A 19,763-nucleotide genomic window follows, 5' to 3' on the forward strand; every position below is an offset into this window, starting at 1 on the left:
GTTTTTTTTTTATATAAAGCTAGTCTCTATGGATTTTTAAGTTGTTTTATACTTTTTGAATTAGTAATGAGTTATATTATCTTGAAACAAATTTCTATGTATGATATTCGAAGATGAACAATAATACACCGAGAAATACCAGCGATTACGGGAGCGGGGAGAGGCATATACTCAATGGTGTGACAGGATCGATCATCAGCAGTGGGTTATGGCTTTCGATGAAGGGCATAGCTGGGGTTATATGACAACCAATCTGGTGGAGTGCATAAACTCTGTGTTGAAAGGTGCGTGCAACCTTCCTGTCACGGCATTGGTTAGGGCAACCTTCTACCGGTTGAATGAGTTATTTATTTGAAAGTGCATAGAGGCTCAAGAGCGTGTAAATGCTAGACACGCCTTCTCAGAATTTGCCACTGCAAAGTTATAGGCAAATTTACAAGCGTCAGGGAACATACAGGTGCATCAATTTGATAGACGCATGAAGTATTTGAGGTTCGTGAGATGCCTAGTGGAGTTGAATACATGGTTGATCATAGGCACAGGGTTTGCAGTTGTGGTAATTTCCAAGTGACTCGACTTCCATGTCGCTATGTTTTTGCATGTTGTGCCAACCAGTGTCTCGATTGACGAGTTTATATTCATGATGTCTACAAAATGGATGAAATTTGTAGAGTTTACCGAACCGAGTTTGTATCAGTGGGGGATCCAAGCACATGGCCAACTGACACCTGACCACGATTGATCCCTAATCCTGCACTCAAGCGAGGCGGTAAAGGTGAACCGAAATCATCCCGATATTTAAACGAAATGGATGCTTGCCAGATGCGTGATTTGCGATGATGCAACCTTTGCGGGGGCAAAGTACATAGCCGTAGTCGATGCACTCATCGTGTCGGGTCGAGCTCAGGTGGTACAGGTCCTGCTTTGTAGTTAGTTATGTCGTGGTTTTCTTAAAATAAATATGTTCACTCTGTGAAATTCAGATGATGAATTCGGATGTTAACTTTGTGTTTAGTGTGATGTTGTGTTTGTAGTTAGACTGTTGTTGTTGTAACTTTAGATGAAGAATTCAGATGATAAATTTAGAGTGTAATCATGGTAACATGTAAAAAATGCAATAAAGCGTAACAAACTAAAATTAATTGTGCCATCTTTATAGTAGCGAGGTTGCATTTGATAGAGCATAATTCGAACAGTTAATTATAAAATATGTCATCACAAAATACAGATCAAAGTCGATACACAAGGTTTCAGAATATATAGAACAGTAAAATCACAACTTACACACATAAAACATTAAAATCACAACATTAACATCCAATTTTCTACATATGTAGAGTTTATTTTTTCTTCCTTTAACCTAGCCAACTTAGACTGCTAGTAATAAACTTCTTTCCCTTCTTAAGGATTTTCATGGAAGGGGACGGGCTGAGATTATCCAATGGTGCTACATGAGTTCAAAGAAAATATGTGCTCTCATACCCACTGTTGCATTAGCAGTTGCCGCCTATACTAACACATGGGGATCGTTGTCATCATCATCACTGTCATCATTGTCACCCATGCTTACGTCCTCAGAGCCCTGCTCATCCAAGTCACTACATGTGTCTTTTCTGCACATTTACCAAGCTTCTTCCCTCAAATGTGTATCAGCCCTCTCATGCATATAGCCGAAGCCCATGTTAGGGAAACTACCCCTGGAATCCATAGAAATTCACGCACGAAAATTGCCTGCATTGACAAGAACACGAGGAGCACGAGCATCTAGTGACATACTAACGGAACATGCATGTGATTCTTTGTTATTCTTTGGTTGCTGTTGTTGAGCATTGTTTGTCATCGACGTGACAGGAGTCCAAAATAGAAACCGAAATTGGTCTGATCCCAACCCCAACAACAAAGATATTAAAGAACTTCCCACATTCTCTTCTTATTGTTGGCATTGTTGTTGCAGCAAATGAGGTAGTGTAGGTGGATCTTGTGGTTGATAGTATGGTGGAGTAGGGTTGTATTGTGGGGAATAGTATGGTGGTGGGGTGGATGTTGTGGTGGAGGAGGTGAATAGTGTAAAGGATAGTCTCCTTGTGGTGGTGGATAGTGCGGTGAGTAGTATGGTGGTTAGTACGGTGGATAATGTGGTGGTGGTGGGGGTGGATAGTGTGGCTGTGGTGGTTGTTGATGTGACGGGTATGGTTGTTGTGCATCAAATGGGTTGACCCAAACTTTGTCGCACACAGTCAAATGATCACAAAATTCTCTTTTATACACATTGATGTATTCAACCATAGGTGAATAAGGATCTACCTGAAAGTCATCAATGGTATAATGGTGTCGGTCCATATTCCACGTTGCTATCCAGTTGATGTTTTATTCACCACGCAACGTCACATTGTGTGCTCCCCTAGAATCTTAGACGAGCCGGGTTCAGGCTGTGGATAACCAAATTGCCAACAAACTCAATCAGCTGCATGCCATTCTATGATCTCAAAGTTGATCAACGGGCCTACAACAGTCCATATCTCATGATAACCATATACATTTTGTGGTACTTCATAGTCGATGTGGACATACAGAAGTCACAGAAATTGTAGTAAAATTTTTCATCAATCAAACAAAAGTTCACAACATCAATATACTATTTCTAATTATATTTAACGATTTCTAGTTAATACCATTTCAGGTTGCATATCGTCCAGTTGCTGCCTAAGTTGTGGCACTTTCACTCCTCTATGGTTCTAGCGTTGCCTCCAGTTATTCCACTTGAAAATATTAAGCTTTATAATTAGAAACACAACAATAAACACTTAATATGGTAACATACAATTCACGATGTAACAATACCATTTTTCACGCGAAAAAAAAATTACCTGCATGCCAACGAAAAGACACCACATGCAGGAACAGGTGTGGGAATCGAAGCTAGCTAAGGCATTCGCTCCCAAGTCCAGACGTGCAACAACACTAGTGGACCATCCATCTCCTTCGTATCATAACACAAGGCCCGACACAAGGACTTATATAGATATGTCAAACATGTCGATCCCCAACTGTAAGACCTGATTTCCAAAAAATTCCTCAACAGGGGCAAGTATTTGCAGTTCACCATCGACGTCGACTTGTCAGGAAACAAAGTGGTTCCAATCAAGTAAAATATGTGACATCGGACATAGTGTTGCACAGACTCTATGGTGCCTAACGCCTCCGCATAACGGATTTGTCTAATCTAAGACAGTTTGATCGCACTAGATACATGATCATTTTTACTTGGTGGTATCCCAAAGTTGGTCATGCATTCGTCGATCAGGTGGACAAAACTACTGTCTGTTCTTCCTCTTACAGCACGATCGCCGGTCGAGAGATCATAGATGTGTGCCACATCTTGAAGTGTGATTATGCATTCACCCACAGGAAGATAAAATGTGTGTGTCTCAGGCCACCATCTATCTACTAACGTTGTCATGAGGTCTTTCTTGCATTTTACTCTTCCTATTTAAGATACGTGATATAAACTTGTTTTTCATAAGGAACCAGTCACCAAGTCAGTATACTATCACTACAGCAGATGCGGAGCCTAGCGGCGGAGAAACAACGGCCCTAGCCAAAAACGCCGCTAGTTTAGAAGATCCCGGTAGAGATCAGCGGCGGTCTGGCAGGTACCGCTAAACCTCCCTGGATATCGGCCGTGCAATCCGAACCGCTTCGAATTTGGTGTATATATCTTCAACTAACCATCCTGATTTCACTTAACCTCTTGGCGCGAACGAAAGCACGAGCAGAGGCGCGAAGAGCACCCAACCTCCCTCTGGCGCAACCTACCCACGAGTACACCCAGAAACTCCGCTAGGTGAGTTTCAATTCCTTAATTCAATTCCCCCTCTTACTTTACTGCCATTAATTGAAACCCCCTCCCCCCAGATTTGCAGAAACCCGTCACTTCATTTTGGTAGCGCGCCAAACACGAGCGGGAGCAGAGCCGCGTACCATCTGCTCCACCCGGCGCTTCCGTGTTCGCCGTCGAATCACGCAGTAGCCAACCGTGGTTCCATCACCGGCGACGAAGTTGAGCATCTCATCGGTAGTGCGTGAAACCCCGACACCGTCCTCCACCGTGCGCGAATCCTAGCTATCGCTGCCTCCCCTTTTCACCGGTTTGTTCTTCTACATTGAGCTTTTTTTCTGGTTTTCATTATTGGTTCAGAGTTCTGAACATGTATTTGTCTATATCTTCTATAAATTGTGGCTAATTGAAGCGGTTTCGAGTTAGGGATTTCATTCAGTGTGATTAATTAGCAAATTGCAAGTTTATCTTCCAAAAGATAACAAAAATTAGGGTATAATACCTCTGTCCATGATCATCAATGATGAATTCATCCGTTAATTTTTATATTCAGTATGGAGACTTGATTGGTTCACGTTAATATCGTCTGTCTCTCACCCTTGAGTCAATCTCATATTGTGTAGACAGATAGAGTACTTTTCGCTTTGTGTGATGAGTGTGGAGCTGAGAAATAAGGTTGAGTGGTTTGAGTGAACATAAAAGCATGTTGATACCGTTGGTTTGATTTAATTATACGGATTCTTTGATGCTCATTCGATTGTTCATTGTTGCTTTATTCCTCCCCTTTCTCTTACGATCGATCATCAAATTTATATTGCCTTCTTAAACCGGCTGTAGTTAGTTGTACTTGAAGGGTAATCGTGTGAGTTGGACTGAGTCAAGCAATATTTTGGATGAGAGAAAAGAAAACCCCATTAGCCTTTGAACCATCACTGAACCCCCTCCCTGTGTATGCTACTTTTAAACTGTGAAATTAAATAAACTAATCTAGTTACAAGGTTCTGGGCTAATCCTGATATATAGATGCAAAGTGGTTGTCATCATTCCTTTTAGGTGCGTGTACAGAACTGGAAATACGTACAAACGCTACAGTTTTCATGATGATCTCCATTGTGCTCTTTGCATTCTATCCTGCATCTATGGTCTGCCTCTAAGCTTGGAAATTTGAATCCACTATGATAAATTTTATTTAGTAATATTGCATCCATTCATCTTTTGCATATGTGAGTAGTGGAATTGATCATTCTCCTAGTTAGGAAAGGGTTATAGTAAGAAGGATTTGATCCTGACGTAACCATAATATTGTCTGTGTTATAACCAATACTTACCTGCATTGACAACGTCTCACCACTGCATCTTTTGCCTATTATTAGTAATATTAAATTGGAATAAGTAATATTATGTGAGTTTTGGATTATGTTGGATAACTGATAATATAGTATATTTGGTGACATTCTAATTTCCAAAAACTCTGACTAATGAATTAACTGTTGAGATCAAGAGGAGTTACTAAGTTATAACAAACATATAGATACATGAGTCTTTATCCATTTTTAGTTGGACTGATTGGTACCTGTTATGTTCAACAGATTTCAACAGAATAATTAATACATTTATTCATTTATTATATATTTCTCTTCCTGTGCCTGGACGGAAGAATGAACGAGCTAAGTTTTATCTAGCTGTGGTCTATAGAAATACTCCATGTTATGTCAGTCGTTGATTCATATACTTAGACATAGCTGCTGGTTTCACCATGCATGTTTTATGCTGTCTCATTTTGTCTGCTGTTATGCCATAATACAAGCTGCAAGGCCTAGTTTCTACTATATATTATTATAAAAGGAAACATATCAGAGAGAGATAGAGAGGGGGCAGATAAATCAGAATATATATGACAGTCTCTTTATGTTTACATGTCACTAGAAGAGAAGCAATTGTTAATCACATATTATTTCATATATGTCTCCTATGAATGGATGATTGACCATTCTTTTAGTTTATATATTAAATAAATTAAAACAGTATGTAACTATGTATACATAATGATTAATCAACGAGGATAAAATGCACTTGGAGTTTTTAAGTAATAGTAATAGTAGGAAGTGAAATTTGACTTAATAAATATCAATTAGAGATATAATTATTTATGTACTTATTTTAATTAGTTTAATTTTTTTTTAAATAATTAGAGGTTTCCTTTATATTATTATTTATGTGAAACTTGAAATTAGTACTTAATTAGTTTCCGCAGTTAGCTAGCTTGGCTGGTTTATATACTAATTATTGATAGAGAACTTGGTTTACATAAGATAGGATTTTGGTCAATTTTCCAAGTATGAAAAACAATGGAGATATTATATATGGACTCTGCGTGTTTACTTATAAAGTTTCATTTTTTTTAGAATTCTTAGTTACTAAGTTTAGCTTTTGTACTTTGTTAATCACATTTTTGTTTCCTCTTGCTCTGTTTAAGACCAAAAAAAAGTGCTCTGTTCAAGACCTTACTGAGTTTCTCTTTTCTGTTACTTCATTGACCGAGTTTGTTCCCTAAGATTGTGTTGGGATTCTAGCACTTATTATTTTTCAAATTGGTTCATGATTACTTTGATTTGTACTATTTGGTTCGCTTTAGTATTAATCTTTCTTTTGGTAATATAAAATGACTAGTAGAGCTGTTTATGTAGCCTTAAAATAAGTTGATAGTGAGGAACTTTTGAGGGGTTGGTCTAAAAATAACACAGCAAGATGTATATAATATGATTAGTGGAGCTGTTTTGGGGTATACTAATCAAATTGTGTTCACTTTTAAAGCTGAGGATAGTGCAGCGGTATGCTACTTTCAATGAAATATTTTACATCAACTTTGGTTGATATTAATATATGCACCATGATATAATAAAGTTGCCGATTAGACTTCTTACTATATTTTTCTTCCCTTGATATGTTTCTTTATATTATGATAGGACCTGAATTAATTCTTGTTGAACTGCATCTGAATTGTGTATTTACATCTTAGTTCTTAGCCAGTGATCATGGTCATTGATTTTCTTTATCCAGCTGATAAATGACAAATTTAAGGTGGAGTATTAGTTATACTCTTTTGGTAATAATATCAATAATTAAGTACTGAAAAGGCCATCTTCATTTTAGTGGACAATGTACTTCCTCCTACAGGAGCAATTATTTAAACCATATATGAAGAGAAGGATGAAGATGGCTTTCTTTATGTAACATACAGTGGCTACAATTTCTTTGGGGATCTCACTTCCCACATGCATTAGCCATTTCCTTATATTATTTACTATGATTAATGATTTGTATGATGAATTCGTTACAGTTCTCATATCAGGAACCTTGATTTATCTCACTGACATGTACCGTTAATGTATATATAAAAATGATCATAAATGAAACACAAATAATGATGTATCACTGAAAATCTAATAAATAAGGATACCGCAAAATGAAAAGGTAACTTGGAAGATGGGAAACAAGTGCTGGAGGTGTGGGAAGAGATGCTCCCCAAAACATTTTTCAATTTATTTCACTCTCGACATGAAAAGATTCAAAGGCTTTGTTGTTTTTTTGTGCAATGTGATCTGTTATTTATACTTTTGTGTTTTATATCTTTACACTCTAACTTCTTTTCGTCTCCCTTTTTTTTAAGGAAGCTCTTCTTTTCCATTTCATTTTTTGGCTTCGGAACCAGAAATTCTTTCTTCCAGTAATTTCTTAAAAGTGCAGAATTAGACCATGAGTAAGCAACCTTCCTAATACCATTTATATTCTATCTATTATCCCGGATACAAGTACCTTTATCTATGTTTCATTTCCGGGTTATTCTTCCGTTCTCTCTTTTGGATTACTTACTGAATTAATATCAAATATTACTCTCCCGTTATGAAGATTTAATTATTAAAAAGGATCTTTAATACTAAAATTATTAAAAAGGACCAAATCTTTTTATAATATTTAAGAAGAAGAACCAAATCTTATTATAAGAAAATAAATATATTCTTAACTATACTTTTATTTAATTTTTAAAATCTTTAATATATGTTGTTTGATTCTTAACGCTATATAGATATGTATGAATATTCACTTGAGATTAATTAGTTAATTACTTTTAAAAAATTTAGTCTAAAAGATTGTCAGGGAGATTTGATTATTAAAATATTAATTTTTAACTGTTTATTTATTTTTTTATAATTTTTATATTAATTATTTTTATATTTTTAAAATTTTTAGTAATTTTATTATTTATTTAGTTATTTATTTATTACTTTTATGATCTTTTGTCTTTTTTTTTCGTTGGGTAAAGATCACAAAAATAAAAAATATTATAAAAGATTTGATTCTACATCTTAAACATTATAAAAAGATTTAGTTCTTCTTAATAATTTTGATATTAAAGGTCCTTTTTAATAATTAAATCTTCCTAACGGTTCTTCAGAATAATTTTCCCTTTAATATATCCCGTTGGACAGTTCGTCTGAATTTTTTTTTATTATTTTCTATTTGTATTTCCTTATTAAAGTTTTATTCATTCGTTTATATGAACATCATAAAAATAGATATAGATAAGAGTTGGATCTCAAGGCCACAAGGTAGTGTCGAATACAAGGCCGGGTTGAACAAATTTTTGGATTTCGCATTTGCGAATGCATCATCCGATGGGATGATACATTGTCCATGTCCTTCGTGTGGGTTCCGGCTATTCCAAACTAGAGAGGATGCTTACGATCACTTGCTGTTAAAATCGTTTCCTGCTAAGTATACTTTTTCGTTACATCACGGGGAGAGACACGTAGGAGAGAGTTCTACTGAGACACAAGAAACTAACCATGGTAGCGACTACCGAGATCCAATGCGCGACATGGTTCGTGAGGCATTCAACTTTCCAGGTTCTGTTGTCGATGAAGATGACTCGAGCAACAAAGATTTTGAGGGGGATGCCGAAGAGTTGCCTTATTTGTACAGCAAACCTAGTCAGGCAGCCCGTCATTTTGATGAGCTGCTTGAGGATGGAGAGCAGGAATTGTATCCGGGTTGTGCGAAATTCTCGAAGTTGGCTTTCTTGGTCAAGCTATACCATATAAAGTACATGTGCAGCGTGAGCAACAAGGCATTCAGAATGATACTAGAGTTACTGTGTGAGGCCTTTGAGCATGCAAAGATTCCGACTTCACTGCACGATGCCAAGAGGATCATACGAAAGCTCGGTATTGCGTACAAGAAGATAGATGCATGTTCGAATGACTGCATGCTATATCAGGGCAGCGATCAAGAACTGTCTAGGTGCAAGATATGTGGGACCTCGAGATGGAAGCAAAAGACTAGGAGGAATTCCATTGTCCGGATCAATGTGGTTGTTAAGAAGAAAGGGAAGCCGCAGGCGGCGAAGGTTCTTCGGTACTTTCCCCTTGTTCCACGACTGCAGCGGATGTTCATGTCCAGTAAGACATCTGTTGACATGTTGTGGCACAAGAAAGGTCTTAACTCGGATGGTTTTTTGAGGCATCCACGAGACGGAGAGGCATGGAAGGCATTTGATAGAAGATATACTCACTTCAGTGTCGATCCACGCAGTGTTCGCTTAGCCTTAGCTAGCGATGGCTTTAATCCCTTCAGAAATCTCAGCTCAAGGTACTCGATCTGGCCCGTGATTCTCATCCCCTACAACCTACCCCCATGGAGTTGTATGAGACCCAGCTCTTTCTTGCTGTCTATGATTATCCCCGGTCCCAAGATGCCTGGTAATAACATAGATGTCTACTTACAGTCGTTGATAACAGAGTTGAAGCAGCTGTGGGGTGGTGTTGATACGTACGACGCTAGCGAGAAAAAAACATTCAAGCTGCATGCTGCGCTAATGTGGACAATCAGCGATTTTCCAGGGTTGGGCAACTTATCTGGGTGGAATACGTACGGTGGAAAAGCATGTCCTACGTGCAACCTGGATGCCGAGTCTAAGCGACTCACGTTTAGTCAGAAATGGTGTTTCATGGGTTATCGGCACTTTCTGAATCAAGGCCACAGATTTCGGCAGGACCGAGTCAGATTTGATGGAAAGGTAGAGGTCAGAGGTCCGCCTGTAACATTGTCGGGTGGAGATATTTTGAGACAGTTGGATAATGTGCATGTCAAGCTTGGCAAGGTGCAAAGGGAAGCCGGTAAAAGAGCGCGCGGACAACAGGCTGCATTACAAGATGAGTCTCCTTGAAAAAAAAGGAGTATATTCTTTGAACTCCCATATTGGGAGTATAATTTGTTGCGTCACAATCTAGACGTGATGCACATAGAGAAAAATGTGTGCGACAACATTATCTACATGATACTGAACGATAGTGGTAAATCCAAGGACAACCTCAAAGCTCGAAAAGACTTCCAGCTGATGGGAATTAGGTGTGAACTCTGGCCACGAGAAGATGGAAAGTATCCCACTGCAATATTCTCCATGTCGAATTCACAGAAGGACGTTTTTCTTAGGAACTTAAAGAATGTGGTCTTTCCAGATGGTCATTCAAGCAACATATCTCGCTGTATTGACCTACAACAGCGAAAAATAACCGGCTTGAAAAATCACGACTCCCACATTCTCATGGAACATCTTCTCCCAATAGCTATCAGGAATGTATTGGAAGCCCCAGTGGCAGTCGTCCTGGCTGATTTGTCAACTTTCTTTAGACGACTATGCAGTAAATCTATAGACCCTCAACAACTTCCTCTCCTACAGGAACATGTGATCCTCATTCTTTGTCAAATGGAGATAATTTTTCCACCATCTTTCTTCACAGTCATGGTACACCTAACTGCACATCTGGTCGAAGAGGTACGCCTAGGGGGCCCGGTCCATTATAGGTGGATGTATCCAATTGAAAGGTAACTATAAGACTAATTTTACATTTGAGTTATTTCATAAGCTAACAACCTAACACATATCTCTCTCGTAAAGGTACCTAGGTCGTCTTAAGCAGTACGTGCATAATAGGGCAGCACCGGAAGGATCAATTGCAGAGGGCTACTTATCCGATGAGATTCTCACTTTTTGTTCGAGATATCTGGATAACGTTGAAAGCAGGATCAATCGACCATTGCGTGTTGATGATCGACCGAGCGAAGATGCGAATAATAACACGACAAGCATGTTCCCACTGATTGGCAAAGCGATAGGGGATTCTGAGAGTTTGAATCTTTCACCAACCGAGAGACTTCAAGCACATCGTCACGTATTGGTCAATTGCGCAGCTGTGGAGAATTTCTTAGAGTAAGTGCAGTTATTACACTTAGAATCATATTGTACCCGAAGGCAATATTTGTTTATACCTTTAACAGTAGATCCACATGGTATGCTTAGGGATTTTTGGGCTAGTAGAAAAAGACAGCTACGAAGTATTGGCAAAAGAAACGAAGCCTACATTGACAGGGTTGTCCATAGAGAATTCGCCGAGTGGTTCAAGAATAAGGTGAATCTTCTGTGTGGCTCTTCCATTTATAGTTTTGTTAATATCTTGCCTCCTCCCACTCAAATCTAATAATCTTTATTTCATTGGTAGATACCACTGGGAAGTACGATGCACCCGAGAGAACTACAGTGGCTCGCATGTGGCCCCAATATTCAAGCAAAGCGCTTTAAGGCGTACAATGTCAACGGATTCGGGTTTAGAACCCTATCAAGAGAGGATGGAATGAGAGCCCAGAATTGCGGGGTTTGTGTCACTTCTGACACTAGAAGTTATGCAAGCGCTCGTGACAGTAACATGGCTGTTGGTGGCGTCTCCTATTATGGAAGATTGGTAGATATCATTGAGCTGAATTACAATGGCCAATTTTCTGTGGCCTTGTTAGATGCATTTGGGCAGATACCACGTCCGGTAGAGGCATAAAGCAAGACATTTTGGGACACACCTGTGTTAACTTTAGCAATCTGATTCACACTGATGATCGTGAAGATGACGAGCCGTACATTCTTGCTTCCGAGGCTCGCCTTGTATACTATGTGGACGATGAAGTCGATAAGAAATGGAGCGTAGTGGTCCATGTGAAGCCGAGAGATTTGTTTGACATGGGTGAATACAATGAACACTGTGAGGTCGAACTTTCCCTCCAACAAAGTCTGACTGATTTGTCTAAGCGTGATGTTGAAGGTATCTCGTTGACAAGGGATGGCGACTTAGAAGAACCCATGCCTGACGCATTCAAAACCGGTGAAGATGCTGCTGATTCCTAGATATATTTGGATAACAATATATGACATGCACACTTGGACCTTTCCCCTTATTATACTCTTGAAATTTCATTTATAAGCAAATAGGATAATAATAAAAATCAGTCGTCTGGATCGACTTTGATCTTATTTAATTTTGCCTTTTTTAAGTGTATGTATCTTGAGATTTAATATGCAAGACCTGTATACTTAGAGTTCTCTTGCTCACCCTTTTATGTGTTGGGACTAAGCAAAAAAATTAGAAGAGAATGACCTCTTTATGTGTGCCAGCAGCTTTTTTTTCGTCCGCTCGATGCAAGAGGCATCTCCGTTCTCTTCACTTGAGCACGCAATTTCATTCGCTCGAGATTTATGGTTCAACAATTCGCCTATTAGATCATGGTTGGATGCATTCTCCGCACACAGGCACATAGGTACATCTATTAGTAGGGCACCTACTGAACTAATTTCGGTACGTATCCAAACTGGCTGACCAATCAAGGGTTCTATAACCATAACCATAAGACAAAGCCAACTATCGGATGATTTATACAACTCTGAATGTTGTAGGATTTGTGTCAATTTGGAGCGAAGTACCGGAAGAAATTTGGCTTCGAATTCTTTACAACTACAGATCTTAAACATTCCCATAAAATACTGGAGGAGGTCAAGGTATAAAATCAGCTAATTAAATGTTATTATTGTTATTGTTATTTATAATATTTTGGACATCACTTTAATATTTTGCAAGATATTAAGGCTCAATGAATGTTAACATATATATTATTGATTTTAAAAAAAGTAAAATCAAACTATATATATATATATATAGAGAGTACAGTTGCATGCTAGGGATAGGATAACTGAAACAATAATTGGTTTGAATATATAGATATAATTTCTTTTCATTCTATGTTAAATATACATACTCCCATAAGTTCCTATTTAGGTCTCACTAAGTTATTAAAATTTTTTTTGATAAAATATATATTTTTCTTGTGTTTAATAAATTTCTATAGTAAAAATAAAAATACTAAAAAAATAAAAAATATTTTTTTAAAAGTTATAATTTATTATTTTAATTTTGTTACATAAAATTTTTTTTTAACATAACATATGAACAAACAAATATTTTTATATTATTTTATCCAACATAATTGTTAAATAAAAAAGTATTTTTATACGAGATATTTAAATATAATTTTTTTAAAAAAATCACTTAAAATAATTATTATTTTATAGAAGTTCACCCAAATAGATCCTAAGCATCACTCAAAATCATATTACGAATAGAAAATTGTCTTATATAACGATTTTTGGGTCATTGATTAATGCTAATAAACGCATCAACCTTTTTCTTTGAAAGATATTAATCACTATATATAATGTTGAAATCACAAGAGATAGAGAATAATAACACATGTACTTTATTAGTTTAATTACCGGTTTAATTTTTGTGATTCTTATATGGTTTTTCATCATTATGACAGATGCGGATCATCATTTTCGGCTATGTGCTGTGATTGCTTTGATTGATCTCCTTCATAAAGCATCTATATTTCAAGCAAAATCTTTTTTTTTTGTGTCTCGTTCTTTATTGTATTCTTGAGAAAGCATACCCTAATAAATATTATCAGGTTAAAAGATAAAACTTTGGGATGAATCTTGCTGAATTGAGTCAACAAATCCCCTCCCCATGAAGACTTTCAGATTACCCTATGTAATGTCTTCCTAGTTTGTTGGAATGCCCAATTGTTCTGATGATTTTTTTTGTTTTAATTTAGGCTCTATGCGAGAATAATATCTTGGTTGAACTAGATTTTGCGGCCCGAGAGGAATTCTATTTCATAGAAAGAGGACTCACGAAACTCTGGGAACGTTAGTCTAACAAGCCTTGTAGAATATGGCAGCCAGACCATGTTCTCTATAAAATTTAGTAATGTTATTCAAATCGTTTTGTTGCGATGCAACTTTCAGGATTATCCCAAGAGGAGCTTCAAGAGGAAACAGAAGATTTAGGGGAGGTAGTTCCAGACTCACTGGAAGAAGAACTCGTGCCCAGCAACAGTTCCGACGAGGTTGTTTGGATCGGTGACAAGGCTACCATGAGAAATTATGACCTCAATAAAACACCAGACGAGAACCAGATAGAATGATCCATCTCTACCCTGATTTCTTCTGCTGGTGTTTTTGTCAAATAATGTGACTCATTATTTGCTTAGTTGAATCCTAGTTATGTTTTCGTTGTTATGTCTAGTTATTTTCCTCACTTTTTGTACAGAATTCAATTTGGATTCATTTCAAACACAAAGGTATTTAGCTGACCTATTCAATATTTTTTTGGTACCTTTTTATTACTTTTACTATGGTTAATTTTTTATTGCCTACTTGGTACCAGCTACTCGAAGAATTTGTGGTGAAAATTGTCTTTCCAACAAATACAAGGTGTAGAATTTTCATTCTTGAATTCACTGTCAAAATTCAATTAAATAAAGGTGAGGTGAATTCTATGGTGTAGAAATAATTTTTTTTCTACACATGAAGAAACTAAGGTGGCATAGGTTTAGGAGTGACACCTATCTCTTGCTATTATTACTTTGTTCAGATGTGATAAGACAAATACATCAAACTTCAGATTTTGTCTTTTTTAATTAAATATTAATACTAATGAAACTTTAATTACAAATATATTTTTGTTGTATTGGGCAAAAAAATTGGGCCAAAGAAAAACAATAATTTTTGAACTGTAATGAATTACCATTAAAGAAATATATTTTATTGTGTTTACTTTATCAATAAAATTAAATAGTTTTTATTAAATATTTAAGTATGCATAAATAATATTAAATACTACAAACAATAAATATTAAAAAAATAAATATTTAAATTCAAAATTTAGTCTCTAAATTATTGTGTATAATACTAAATTTTTCTTACATTTTGTATAACAAATTAACAAGTGTTATTTTTATTTTGTGAAAGTACCTTTAAAAAATTTTTGTCAATAATATTAAATTTTTCTTACATTTTGTATAAGAAATTAACAAGTGTTATTTTTTATTTTGTGAGAATATCTTTAAAAAAAATTTGTCATTTAATTTATGAATTAGTTAATAAAAATTCTTTAGTCCATGAATTATTTATTTTTTTAAATTAATTTATAATATTTTGATTTATAGTATGAATGATAATTTATTTAAAATTATAAATATAACAACAAAGTTAAATTTAAAAAGATGAGGAAAAAAACTTAAAGAACAAATCTGGAGTCTGAAACATAATCTAAATTATTTGGTACGTATGAATATTTTTTTAAATATTCAATATTAAAAATTATTTTATATGTATGAATATGTACTTATATTCCGGTTTTGCATATGAATATTTTCTCATCTTTTTAAATTTTACTTTGTTGTTATATTTGTAATTCTAAATAAATTAGCATTCTTACTATAAATCAAAATATTATAAATTAATTTTAAAAAATAAATAATTCATGGACTAAAAGAATTTTTTTAACTAATTCATAAATCAAATGACAATTTTTTTTAAAGGTACTCTCACAAAATAAAAATAACACTTGTTAATTTTTTATACAGAATGTAGGAAAAATTTAGTATTATTGACAAATTTTTTTTAAAGGTATTCTCACAAAATAAAAATAACACTTGTTAATTTCTTATATAAAATGTAAGAAAAATTTAGTATTACACACAATAATTTAGAGACTAAATTTTGAATATATTGGGATTAGTGAACTAAATTTAGTCTTATTGTTTTATATATTGGGATTAGTGAACAAAATTAAACATTGATATATTATCTTTTTACAATTATGAAAACGGTGAACTCGTGGTGTTTAATTTGAGGTTTCTATTAGTCAGTTTATATAATTAGGAAAACAGGCTGAATTAGTAGTGGCCTAGTGGGTTTATACTATCTCAAGGCCCACACCACCGTCAAGCCTCGAAGCGGTTAAGGTAATAAAGTAAATTCCAAAACTTCCTCACATGAGCCCCAGTTGCACGCACAATCCTCCCATAGCTGAACCCTTGTTTTCACTCTCCCCGTGGTTGGTTTTGAGCAGTGTAGTCGTCGTTGGTGCGCCCTTGCCTCCCTCGCGGTCGTCAGTCACATCCTCTTCCACCCGGTCGTCGTGCTCGTTGAGGTAACAAGTTCTAGCTCTTTCATGCTCATAGTTATGTTGCTCATATTGGGTCAGTTATCTATGTTGTGATGAGCTGAGCATTTTTAGTTGAGTTCGTGCACTATGTGTCAATGCTATTAGGAAGAAACCACATTACCTGACATCCACTGGCCACAAGTACAAATTAAATGAGATGCTGACCGGTTCTAATTGCATGCAATCAATCTGTTTTTTTTAATTAACTTAACTTTAACTTGAATTCTATGTGGGTATGAACATTCACATATGAAATATAAGTCGTTTGGGGGGTTGCATGTTCTAGTCTTCAATATAACTGTAAAAAAGGGTGCAAGAATATGGCCACTGATAGTTCCTTCTAATTTCTAAGTTAATTATATTAAGTAAAAAAACATTCTCTTGATTAAAAAAAACTGCGATTGGCACAACTGCTATGAATATAAACATTGATAACGGGAATGGTGAATCTAATGGAGTAGATATTGTTCATGCAAATTTGGGAATATTAACTTTAGTCATATTTTCTTAATTAATTCTGTTAGGATTATTAATGATGGATGCTAATTTTAACCATGATTTCTTAATTTATTCTGGTAATGATTATTAATGATGGATGTTAATTTTAATCATAGTACGTTAATTAAAAATATTTGGAATTTAATACACCTATGATAAATAGGAATATTAAAAATGGTAATTTTAATCATAGTACCTTAATTAATAATTCTGTATATAAGGTATCATTTCTGTACAGAAAATCCTATGGCTTTATTAGTGTCCTCGTCCATTAACAGATTTCCCCACGAAATTTCATTAGATTTTTCTAATTTACATGTAGTTGGATCATTTGGAAAAAATAGATTCTATTTATATAATCACTATATGTACATATATAGATTGGTTTTTAATATGTTGTTACATAGTTAAAATGTGAGTAATGATATTTGTTAGTCAATTATTCTATTCTTCCATGAGGAATTAATTTTTCTTTTTGGCATGATACATGTGTTTTTACTAGGACTGTAAGATGCCCAGGAAAACTCGCTTCAAGAAAGGCACAAGAGTGGAGCCACTGCGTCAGCAGCCTCCAGCTGCACCTCCTGTGTCTTCACCATCCGATGACGATGACTGGCTCATCCCTCTGCCCCCTAGTAATGGTGGTGTCTCCGCAGCGGCTATTCTGCAACCCTTTCGTCCGCCCAGGAGCGAACCAAGACCTGAGCCACAGGCCGCTAACGGTTCACGAGTGACGGAACCGTGCAATGAAGCCATTGACCCTGAGGCGAACGAGGCAGATTCGTTTGAGGAACACATTGACAGGATGTTTGCTGCTTCTGATGCTACAAAGCGCAAACGACGAAAGACTACTGAGTTTTGGGATGTTGATCTCATTGGTAACAAGTGTTGAACTTAAAATCTTTTTAATTGATCAGCTTATGATTTTGTTATGCTCCTTACATGTGGGGCACATTGAGCACATAAATTACATTTTTCCTTCTTTATTGTTAGATTCTGAAGGAATAATCAAGCAAGCTAAAATGAGTGTGAGAGAGGCTATGGAGCGGTCTCTTAATGGTAGCAAGATCATCCTGAGGTTCAATGAGGAACTGCAGGTAGTCGGAGATGGAGCTGGCCTGTTGAGTGGCATTCTAGGAGCGCTGGGTTCTGATTATAGCAAATTTTCTATCTGTGAAAAGAGTTGGGCAAAGGTGCGGGGCAAAGACAGGGTTTATGACGATTGTATAAAGGTAATTCATTTTCTTATTGTTTAATCATATCAAACATATAACTTGCAAATACTTACAGTTGGACATTGTCGTCGCAGGAGATGTTCCACTTCCAGGATAGCAGTGGTTTAATCAAGAAATTATTTTTGAAACAAATGGGGAAGTCTTAGAAGGACACAAGGGGGAGGCTGTTTGACTCGCATTACAAACCAACAAGGACACTTGAGCATAATCTTGAGCAGCGCCCGGAGGGAATTCCTAGAGAGCATTGGAAGTGGTTCATTGAGTATCGTAATGATCCTGCAACAAAGGTACCCCATTCATTTAATACATATACTTTTTTAAAAAATGAATTTCCTTGAAATCAAAAAATGTAATCCGTTTGTTTTGTTGATATGATTTGGTATAAATAAATAAATTTTATTCTAATTGAGCTGAATTTGAACCATGTTGATTAGTATACATGATTAATTCACTTTAATACATCAATTCCTAGCACAGGCTGTTTGACTAAGATCTTAATATATACATGCATGATGCTGAGATTGGTGTACACCATTCTTCCTTATTAGAACCTTATTTGTTGTAGGTTACCATATAAGACAATTAATTTAATTTGAGTACCCCTATTATTATAATTTATGCTATATGATTGTTATTAGACTATCTCACAGGGGCTGCTAAATGTTTTTTCCGTTAGTTGTGGTATGAGTTATGGGTGGCATTTGCATATTAGAAATAAAATAATATTGTTAACTTCTTATATGTAAATAGGGACTGCATCTGTATAACTATTCTTTTTGTTAAAGCAATACTTAAATTTAGATTACGTACAGTTTACTCAAATTCCACACTAGTATACTTAATGCCCCATTATTTTGAGTCTCTTGCAACGTAGGATATATGTATACTATACTAAGCAAGTTTTAGTACTTCATTGAATTCAAGCTTACTGTTGATTTTTAATAGGCGAAGTGCAAGCAAAACGCGCTGAATCGAAAGAAGCAACTTTACATGCACACTGGCGGATCTAAAAGCTTGGCAAGGGCTAGAGAAGAAGAGGTAATATAAACTTGTAATAGAGAATTAGTGGCTTTTAGTGTTGATTTATTCATAGAGTAAACAATGTTAGAAGTATTGAAAAAATTTATAGAAGTGAAATTCATGGGATAAATTTTATTCTCACAGTCACAACTACAAGGAAGGACTGTTGGTAGGGGAGAACTATGGATCCTAAAGCACAAAAGATCTGATGGCAGCTATATACATGAAGAAGCTCGGAGGATTGGTGTAAGTACACTTAGTCATATATGTTGTAACATGTTGCGTTTAGCAATTAAAATGTCTTGAGTATGCTATTAGCCTGGTGTGATTGTGTAATTATGTTTATGCCTGCAGGAAAAAATATCTGAGCTTGAGCAACTGGATGAATCTACAAGAATATTGTCAGAGAATGATTCCCTTGCCCAAGCTCTGGGCAAAGAGCACCCGGGTAGAGTGCGTGGGATGGGACACGGGCCGACACCAAGTCAACTCTTCCGTCCGAGTTCGCAGCCGCCGGTGGATAGAGCTTAAGTAGAAGAGACCCAAAGGATGCTGTGTGAACTACAAGCGGAGGTGACGACCGAAAAATTGAATAGGAAAGCAATTGAGGATGAATTAGCAGTAGAGAAGACGAAGAGGCAGGAAATAGAGAGTGTGCTGAGTTATCTGGTCCAACAGCAATGTGGGGAGCTGCCTCCAGACATCGCTGCACGGATGAATTCTTTGGACAGACATGGAGGAACATAGATATTAGGATTTATGTGATACTTAGATTTTCAG

General features: G+C 36.1%; 2 pseudogenes; both read left to right on the forward strand.

The window, feature by feature from the left end:
- Positions 1-8,519: 8,519 nt before the first annotated feature.
- Positions 8,520-12,071, forward strand: LOC110264992 (uncharacterized; annotated as a pseudogene).
- A 289-nt stretch (positions 12,072-12,360) lies between these two features.
- Positions 12,361-19,514, forward strand: LOC110264993 (uncharacterized; annotated as a pseudogene).
- Positions 19,515-19,763: the final 249 nt, after the last annotated feature.

This window comes from Arachis ipaensis, chromosome B7, assembly GCF_059453495.1.
Source record: "Arachis ipaensis isolate K30076 ecotype BB chromosome B7, ASM5945349v1, whole genome shotgun sequence".
Taxonomy (NCBI): Eukaryota; Viridiplantae; Streptophyta; class Magnoliopsida; order Fabales; family Fabaceae; genus Arachis; species Arachis ipaensis.